We start from the raw sequence: 9,334 nt of genomic DNA on the forward strand, positions 1-9,334 counted from the left end.
CATAGTCCACTCCAAGCCACAGGCTCATCACCACAGGCAAGAAAGCCTAGACCCTGCCTGTTTCACAAGAATGCCAGCTTTCCATATCCTTCTTCTGTTGGTAGGCATTGCTCCAGATATGGAATACTTCATAGTATAAAATTTACTAAAGTAGGATTTCTTTTTTGAAAAATCATACAAGCTAAGACAACTAGTTAAGCATTAAAGTGTGTTTCCTTATTTCTCAATGTGATGTAGTGGCTTTCACTGGAGAGACGGGCTTCCAGGCAGGCAGGCCCCGTCTTGGTCTTCTCTGTGGCCCTGGTGGTCCAGCATGGGGCCCCGACCCGGAGTGCTCACTGGCAGGGCGGAAGAAAAAGTAACGAGGCCTTTCCAGGTGGCACCGTGGTGCAGAACCCGTCTGACAATGCAACAGATGAAAGAGATGTGTGTTTGATCCCTGGCTTGGGAAGATCCCCTAGGGAAGGAAAAAGCAACCCAATATTCTTGCCTGGAAAATTTCATGGGCGGGGGGTCTGGTGGACTGCAGCCCACAGGGTCGCAAAGAGTCGGACACAACTGAATGACTAAGCACACTTAAGGGGAAAGTAAAATATTACTAATCACAACATGTTTTTTCCATTATTTGCCTTCAGTTGAGAAACTAGAACAGACAGTAACTCTGCAATTTTTAGTTTGTTGTTGTTGTTGTTTAGTTGCTGAGTCTTGACTCTTAGCGACCCCGTGGAATGTAGCCCTCCAGGCTCCTCTGTCCCTGGGATTCTCCAGGCAAGAATACTGGAGTGGGTTGCCATTTCCTTCTCCAGGGAATCTTCCTGACCCAGGGATCGAATCCACAGCTCCTGCAGGTTAAGTGATCCTAATTTAGTTCCCTTTAGTTAATTTTAGATCCTTATTTAATTCTTTAGTTAATTTTAGATCCATTTAGCTCAGTTCAGTTCAGTCGCTGAGTCATGTCCGACTCTTTGTGAGCCCATGAATCGCAGCACACCAGGCCTCCCTGTCCATCACCAACTCCCGGAGTTCACTCAGACTCACGTCCATCGAGTCGGTGATGCCATCCAGCCATCTCATCCTCGGTCGTCCCCTTCTCCTCCTGCCCCCAATCTCTCCCAGCATCAGAGTCTTTTCCAATGAGTCAACTCTTCACATGAGGTGGCCAAAGTACTGGAGTTCCAGCTTTAGCATCATTCCTTCCAAAGAAATCCCAGGGCTGATCTCCTTCAGAATGGACTGGTTGGATCTCCTTGCAGTCCAAGGGACTCTCAAGAGTCTTCTCCAACACCACAGTTCAAACGCATCAATTCTTCGGCGCTCAGCCTTCTTCACAGTCCAACTCTCACATCCATACATGACCACTGGAAAAACCATAGCCTTGCCTACATGGACCTTTGTTGGCAGAGTAATGTCTCTGCTTCTGAATATGCTGTCTAGATTGGTCATAACTTTCCTTCCAAGGAGTAAGCGTCTTTTAATTTCATGGCTGCAAGTGATCCTAATTTTATAGACCATGGCTTGCAAGGGTTGCAAATTTCAATTCCCTGCTAATCCCAAATAAACCCACAGTTGCTGGAGAAATAACTGGCAGTGTTTGTTTTTTTTGTGTGTGTGTGTCAGTTCAGTCACTCAGTCTTGCCTGACTCTGCGACCCCATGGATTGCAGCACGCCAGGCTTCCCTGTCCTTCACCTTTTCCTTTTTTGTTTGGTTTTAGTGGCACCTTCCAGCCTACATGATCTCAGTTCCCCACCAAGGACTGAACCCACTCCCCCTGCCATGAGAGTGCGGAGTCTGAACCACTGGACCACCCAGGATGTCCCTGAACACTGGACTTTCTTACTCTCTACGTGTCAACATTCTAGGAATCAGAGAACTAAAATGGACTGGATGGGTGAATTTAACTCAGATGACCATTGTATCTACTACTGCAGGCAGGAATCTCCTAGGAGAAACGGAGTAGCCATCATGGTCAACAAAAGAGTCTGAAATGCAATACTTGGATGCAATCTCAAAAACGACAGAATGATCTCTGTTCATTTCCATGGCAAACCGTTCAATGTCACAGTAATCCAAGTCTATGCCCCAACTAGTAACGCTGAAGAAGCTGAAGTTGAATGGTTCTATGAAGACCTACAAGACCTTTTAGAACTAACACCTAAAAAAGATGTTCTTTTCATTATAGGGGACTGGAATGCAAAAGTAGGAAGTCAAGAAACACCTACAGTAACAGGCAAATTTGGCCTTGGAATACGGAATGAAGCAGGGCAAAGGCTAATAGAGTTTTGCCAAGAGAATGCACAGGTCATAGCAAACACCCTCTTCCAGCAACACAAGAGAAGACTCTACACATGGACATGACCAGATGGTCAATACCGAAATCAGATTGATTATATTCTTTGCAGCCAAAGATGGAGAAGCTCTATACAGTCAGCAAAAACAAGACCGGGAGATGACTGTGGCTCAGATCATGAACTCCTTATTGCCAAATTCAGACTCAAATTGAAGAAAGTAGGGGAAACCACTAAACCATTCAGGTATGATCTAAATCAAATCCCTTATGATTATACAGTGGAAGTGAGAAATAGATGTAAGGGACTAGATCGGATAGACATAGTGCCTGATGAACTATGGACAGAGGTTCGTGACATTGTACAGGAGACAGGGATCAAGACGATCTCCATGGAAAAGAAATGCCAAAAAAAAAAAAAAAAGTGAAGTCAAATGGGCTTTAGAAAGTATCACTACAAACAAAGCTAGTGGAGGTGATGGAATTCCAGTTGAGCTGTTTCAAATCCTGAAAGATAATGCTATGAAAGTGCTGCACTCAATATACCAGCAAATTTGGAAAACTTAGCAGTGGCCACAGGACTGGAAAAGGTCAGTTTTCATTCCAATCCCAAAGAAAGGCAATGCCAAAGAATGTTCAAACTACCACACAATTGCACTCATCTCACATGCTAGTAAAGCAATGCTCAAAATTCTCCAAGCCAGGCTTCAGCAATACATGAACGGTGAACTTCCAGATGTTCAAGCTGGTGTTAGAAAAGGCAAAGGAACCAGAGATCAAATTGCCAATATCCGCTGGATCATGGAAAAAGCAAGAGAGTTCCAGAAAAACATCTATTTCTGCTTTATTGACTATGCCAAAGCCTTTGACTGTGTGGATCACAATAAACTGTGGACAATTCTGAAAGAGATGGGAATACCAGAGCACCTGACCTGCCTCTTGAGAAATCTATATGCAGGTCAGGAAGCAACAGTTAGAACTTGTCATGGAACAACAGACTGGTTCCAAATAGGAAAAGGAGTACATCAAGGCTGTATATTGTCACCCTGCTTATTTAACTTCTATGCAGAGTACATCATGAGAAACGCTGGACTGGAAGAAACACAAGCTGGAATCAAGATTGCTGGGAGAAATATGCAGATGACACCACCCTTATGGCAGAAAGTGAAGAGGAACTAAAGAGCCTCTTGATGAAAGTGAAAGAAGAGAGTGAAAAAGTTGGCCTAAAGCTCAATGTTCAGAAAACTAAGATCATGGCAACCAGTCCCATCACTTCATGGGAAATAGATGGGGAAACAGTGGAAACAGTGTCAGACTTTATTTTGGGGGCCTCCAAAATCACTGCAGATGGTGATTGTAGCCATGAAATTAGAGGATGCTTACTCCTTGGAAGGAAAGTTATGACCAACCTAGACAGCATATTAAAAAGCAGAGACATTACTTTGCCAATAAAGGTCCATCTAGTCAAGGCTTTTTCCAGTGGTCATGTATGGATGTGAGAGTTGGACTGTGAAGAAAGCTGAACAGCAAAGAATTGATGCTTTTGAACTGTGGTATTGGAGAAGACTCTTCAGAGTCCCTTGGACTGCAAGGGATCCAATCAGTCCATCCTAAAGGATATCAGTCCTGGATGTTCATTGGAAGGACTGATGCTGAAGCTGAAACTCCAGTACTTTGGCCACCTCATGTGAAGAGTTGACTCATTGGAAAAGACTCTGATGCTGGGAGGGATTGGGGGCAGGAGGAGAAGGGGACGACAGAGGATGAGATGGCTGAATGGCATCACCGACTCGATGGACATGAGTTTGGGTAAACTCCAGGAGTTGGTGATGGACAGGGAGGCCTGGGGTGCTACGATTCATGCAGTCACAAAGAGTCGGACACGACTGAGCGACTGAACTGAACCGAACTGAACACAAGTCAGGTCTCTAGCGAGGCTGAGGCAAGGAAGGAAAGAAGAGTCAGTCTCACTCACACTGTGATCCCGGTAGGTTTACAGGTCCCTTTACAAGGAAAGGAATGTCTTTGTTTTAATTAAGTGCCCATTAGACTTAAACTCTTTTTTTTAATCTCCCCAATGTTTTATTTTGAAATTTCTCAAGCCTACCAAGTTGTTGCAGTAATATAACAAACATTCATATATCGTTCACCTGGATTTACCGGTTCTCCACATATTAGTATTTTATTTCTCTCTCAAATATTTGTATTTCATATGTGTATATATACATCTATGTGTGTATATATATTGGAGAAGGAAATGACAACCCCCTCCAGTATTCTTGCCTAGGAAATCCCATGGACAAAGTCTGAGCCTGGCGGGCTACAGTCTATGAGGTCTCAAAGAGTCAGATATGACTTAGCAACTGAGCACACCTATCTACATTGCTGGATATGGACGTGTATACATATAGATCTATAAGCATTTCAGCTCAGTTGCTCACTCGAGTCTGACTCTGCAACCCCATGGACCACAGCACACCAGGCTTCCCTGTCCATCACCAACTCCCAGAGCTTACTGAAATTCATGTGCATCGAGTCGGTGATGCCATCCAACCATCTAATACTTCAATTTTTCTCAGCCATTTGAAAATTAGTTGCAAACATGATAACTTACCTTAAACTGCCTACCATATGTCTCCTAAGAGCAAAAGCATTCTCCTTCAAGACTACAACTTGATTATCTCAGGAAATAAATGTAATATTACACAAGAATACTTCCAAATATAAATCCTCTTTCACATTTCCCTATTGTCATCAAAATGCTCTTCAGAGCTGTTCCGCGTGTGTGCACAATATCCAGAGTCCAGCCCAGGGGTCCACGTTGCTTCTGGCTGCCAGCTCGCTCTGTCTCCTTTACCCGAGGGCCGGTCCCCTGTCTGTCGTCGTTCATGACCTTGTATTTTGACCAGCTCTCTCTTCCATCTCCTTTACCCCAGGGCCGGCCCCCTGTCTGTTGTTGAACCTCATGACGTTGATGTTTGGAGTAATCCAGCTAATTGTTTTGCAGATGGAGAGTGTCTCCTGATCTGGATGTTTCTGATTCCCGCCTCATGGCCGCATCAGGTTGAACATTCTTTGGGAGAGTGAGTGTGGCATGTATGATGTTTTATAGTTTCCTTGCATCGTATCAGGAGACATGCCATGAGAGTTTATCCCACTGCTACTGAGCACAACATTGATCTCTTCTTTAACATGATATATGCCAGGATTATCCATTGTAAAATTACCTTTTTCCTGTTTGTATTTAATGCATCTTCTGTGGGTAACGTGCTAAGACTGTGTGACTATCTTGTTCCACCACAAACATTTACATAATGGGCCTCATATCCGCTGATAATCCTTGCCTGAATTGATTATAGATGTGGTTGTAGAGCAGTGATTTTTAAATTCTATTACTCGTTTTACTCGTTTGTCAGCTGGCATTCTGTGTAGCCGAGTCCCTCCCATCCCCTCTCTTTAACCACCATGTACTCACATGTTCTTCCTAGGCACAGTGAGGACACATTATATGTTCTTGTTTTGGATGCTCAAATTGTCCTGTTTGGCTTGCTGGACCCTCTTCAGGCCAGCTCCTGCCTCCTGTCCACACCCACCCCTCCTTCTCTGTGTTCTCTCTGGCTTTCAGAAGCAATGAAATGTTTCAGGCTCACCTTGTACTTTCCTCTGCCCAGACATGGACTCAGCCCTGTCTCAGTGGAGTCCTGACTCCTTGAAGAGAACAATGGAATTTGGAAATCAAGATTTGTCAGTGTGCTTACTGCTGCAAGTTATACTTCCTAAAAACAGAGATGGTGTCTGGCTTGTCTTATATCCCTAGAGTTAAAGCATAGGATCTCATACAGCATAGGTACTCAACAAACTTGAGTTGGATGTTAGCACGCTAATGAAATGGATACAATTGCAAAGATTATCACATGTTGTCCAAGGGCAGTAGAATTTGGAATAACTGTTGTCTATAAGGTCTCTGATCAAGTTTTACTCTGTGACTCTGGCAACCACAGAGTTAGACCCTTCAGTGACCTTATTCTTTTCCTTTACGAATACTTATTGGGTCATAAGTATGCTTTCACTTTAAGGGGCCATTTTTGATGGCTAACTAAATAAAAACATGGACCTATCTATACAGAGGACCACGCACGCTAAGTCGCTTCAGTCGTGCCCAACTCTTTGTGACCCCATGGACCATAGCCCACCAGGCTTCTCTGTCCATGGGGATTCTCCAGGCAAGAATACAGGAGTGGGTTGCCATGCCCTCCTCCAGGGGATCTTCCTGACCCAGGGGTTGAACTTGTGTCTCTTACATCTACCTGCAATGGCAGGTGGGTTCTTAACCACTAGCACTATCTGGGAAGCCCCAGAGGACCAGATACATACATACATACATATATCTATATATGTATGTATATGCAGCAAAATCCAGATAAAAGAAATGTGGGATTCAGTGTTGAATATTTTTCCCCTCAATTTACAAATTCAACCATTTGAGGTAGACCACTCATTCAGCTGTCCACTAACCCTTTATCCTTACAAATAGCTGAGAAAAGAAGAGAAGTGAAAGGCAAAAGAGAAAAAGAAAGATTCATCCATCTAAATGCAGAGATCCAAAGAATAACAGAAGAGATAAAGCCTTCCTCAGTGATCAATGCAAAGAAATAGAGGAAAACAATAGAGTGGGAAAGACTAGAGATCTCTTCAAGAAAATTAGAGATACCAAGGGAACATTTCATGCAAAGATGGGCTCAATAAAGGACAAAAATGGTATAGACTTAACAGAAGCAGAAGATAATAAGAGGTGACAAGAATACACAGAAGAACTGTAAAAAAAAAGATCTTAATGACCCAGATAACCACAATGGTGTGATCATTCACCTAGAGCCAGACATTCTGGAGTGCAAAGTCAAGTGGTCTTAGGAAGCATCACTACCAACAAAGCTAGTGAAGGTGATGGAATTCCAGTTGAGCTATTTCAAATCCTAAAAGATGATGTGGTTAAAGTGCTGCACTCAATATGCCAGCAAATTTAGAAAACTCAGCAATGGCCACAGGACTGGAAAAGGTCAGTTTTCATTCCAACCCCAAAGACAGGCAATACCAAAGAATGTTCAAACTACTGCACAATTGAACTCATCTCACATGCTAGCAAAGTAATGCTCAAAATTCTCCAAGCTAGGCTTCAACAGTTCAGAAACCAAGAATTTTCAGATCTTCAAGCAGGATTTAGAAAAAGCAGAGGAACTGGAGATCAAATCGCCAACATCCATTCGATCATCGAAAAAGCAAGAGAATTCCAGAAAATTATCTACTTCTTCTTTATTGACTATGCCAAAGCCTTTGACTGTGTGGATCACAACAAACTGTGGACAATTCTGAAAGAGATGGAATACCAGACCACCTAACCTGCCTCCTGAGAAATCTGTATGCCGATCCAGAAGCAACAGTTAAAACCGGACATGGAAAAACGGACTGATTCCAAATTGGGAAAAGAGCATGTTAAGGCTGTATATTGTCATCTTACTTATTTAACTTATATGCAGAAGCACAAACTGGAATCAAGATTGCCGGGAGAAATATCAAAAGCCTCAAATATGCAGATGACACCACCCTTATGGCAGAAAGCGAAGAGGAACTAAAGAGCCTCTTAATGAAAGTGAAAGAGGAGAGTGAAAATGCTGGCCTAAAACTCAACATTCAGAAAACTAAGATCATGGCATCCGGCCCCATCACTTCATGGCAAATAGAGGGGGAAACAATGGAAACAGTGAGAGACTTTATTTCCTTGGGCTCCAAAATCACTGCAAATGGTGACTGCAGCCATGAAATTAAAAGATGCTTGCTCCTTGGAAGAAAAGCTGTGACAAACCGAGACAGCATATTCAAAAGCAGAGAGATTACTTTACCGACAAAAGTCCATATAGTCAAAGCTATGGTTTTTCCAGTAGTCATGTATGGATGTGAGAGTTGGACCATAAAGATAGATGAGCACCGAAAAATTGATGCTTTTGAACTGTGGGGTTTGAGAAGACTCTTGAGAAACCCTTGGACTGCAAGGGGATTCAACTTGTCAATCCTAAAGGAAATCAGTCCTGAATATTCATTGGAAGGACTGATGCTGAAGCTCCAATCCTTTGGCCACCTGATACAAAGAACTGACTCATGGGAAAAGACCCTGATGTTGGGAAAGATTGAAGGCAAGAAGAGAAGGGGACAATAGAGGATGAGATGGTTGGATGGCATCACTGACTTGATGGACGTAAGTTTGAGCAAGCTCTAGGAGTTGATGACGGACAGGGAATCCTGGTGTGCTGCAGTCCATGTGGTTGCAGAGTCGGATGTGACTGAGCAACTGAACTGAACTGAATCCTTTGTCCATGTATAAGTGGCAGAATGGTGTCCATATTTCATCTTTAAAATGATTTTATTTGAACAGCTAGTCTGGAAGTTATGAAGACAGACTCCACTTCAACCACAGGTTGCAAGAGTTTTAAAACAGGAATTCGGCATCTTTTCTGCTCAACCTACTTATTTTGTCCTTAACTTACATCTAGCTCCAAGGGGGTGAATTAAATGGCTTACTAGCTTTTTTCTTCTTACAAAAAGCTACAATTTTCCGAAATGGCAGACTGCCATTTCAAGCAGAGTCATTAGGCGTCTCTCTTGTGGATTTAAACTGGCTGCTGCTAAAAGCTGAAAGGGCCATTTTTCAAACAGCCCTTAGGTTTTAGGAGCCAAGAGGGTCCTAAAATCTAAAGTGTCTCTACTTTTACTGGGGGAAAGAAAGTTAATTTTTGGAACCAGGAGAGAATAGATTTTTTCACTAGTATTTCTCTTTCACAATGATCATTATTAAGAAAACTATGTCAAGGAACTTTGGCTAGAATATATTTACATATCAATATATTTTTCTGAAAATGTCATCAGTTTGTAAGCCACCTTTCATTATTTCTATCTTAAATCTGTGTAGGGTTGCTTCAGAGAGGCAGCTTTCATGATTTTGATTTTGTCAATAACATTTTACATAAATCTTCAATAAATAATGTAATACATTTTT

Source organism: Oryx dammah, unplaced genomic scaffold, assembly GCF_014754425.2.
Source record: "Oryx dammah isolate SB20612 unplaced genomic scaffold, SCBI_Odam_1.1 HiC_scaffold_21, whole genome shotgun sequence".
NCBI classification, from domain to species: Eukaryota; Metazoa; Chordata; class Mammalia; order Artiodactyla; family Bovidae; genus Oryx; species Oryx dammah.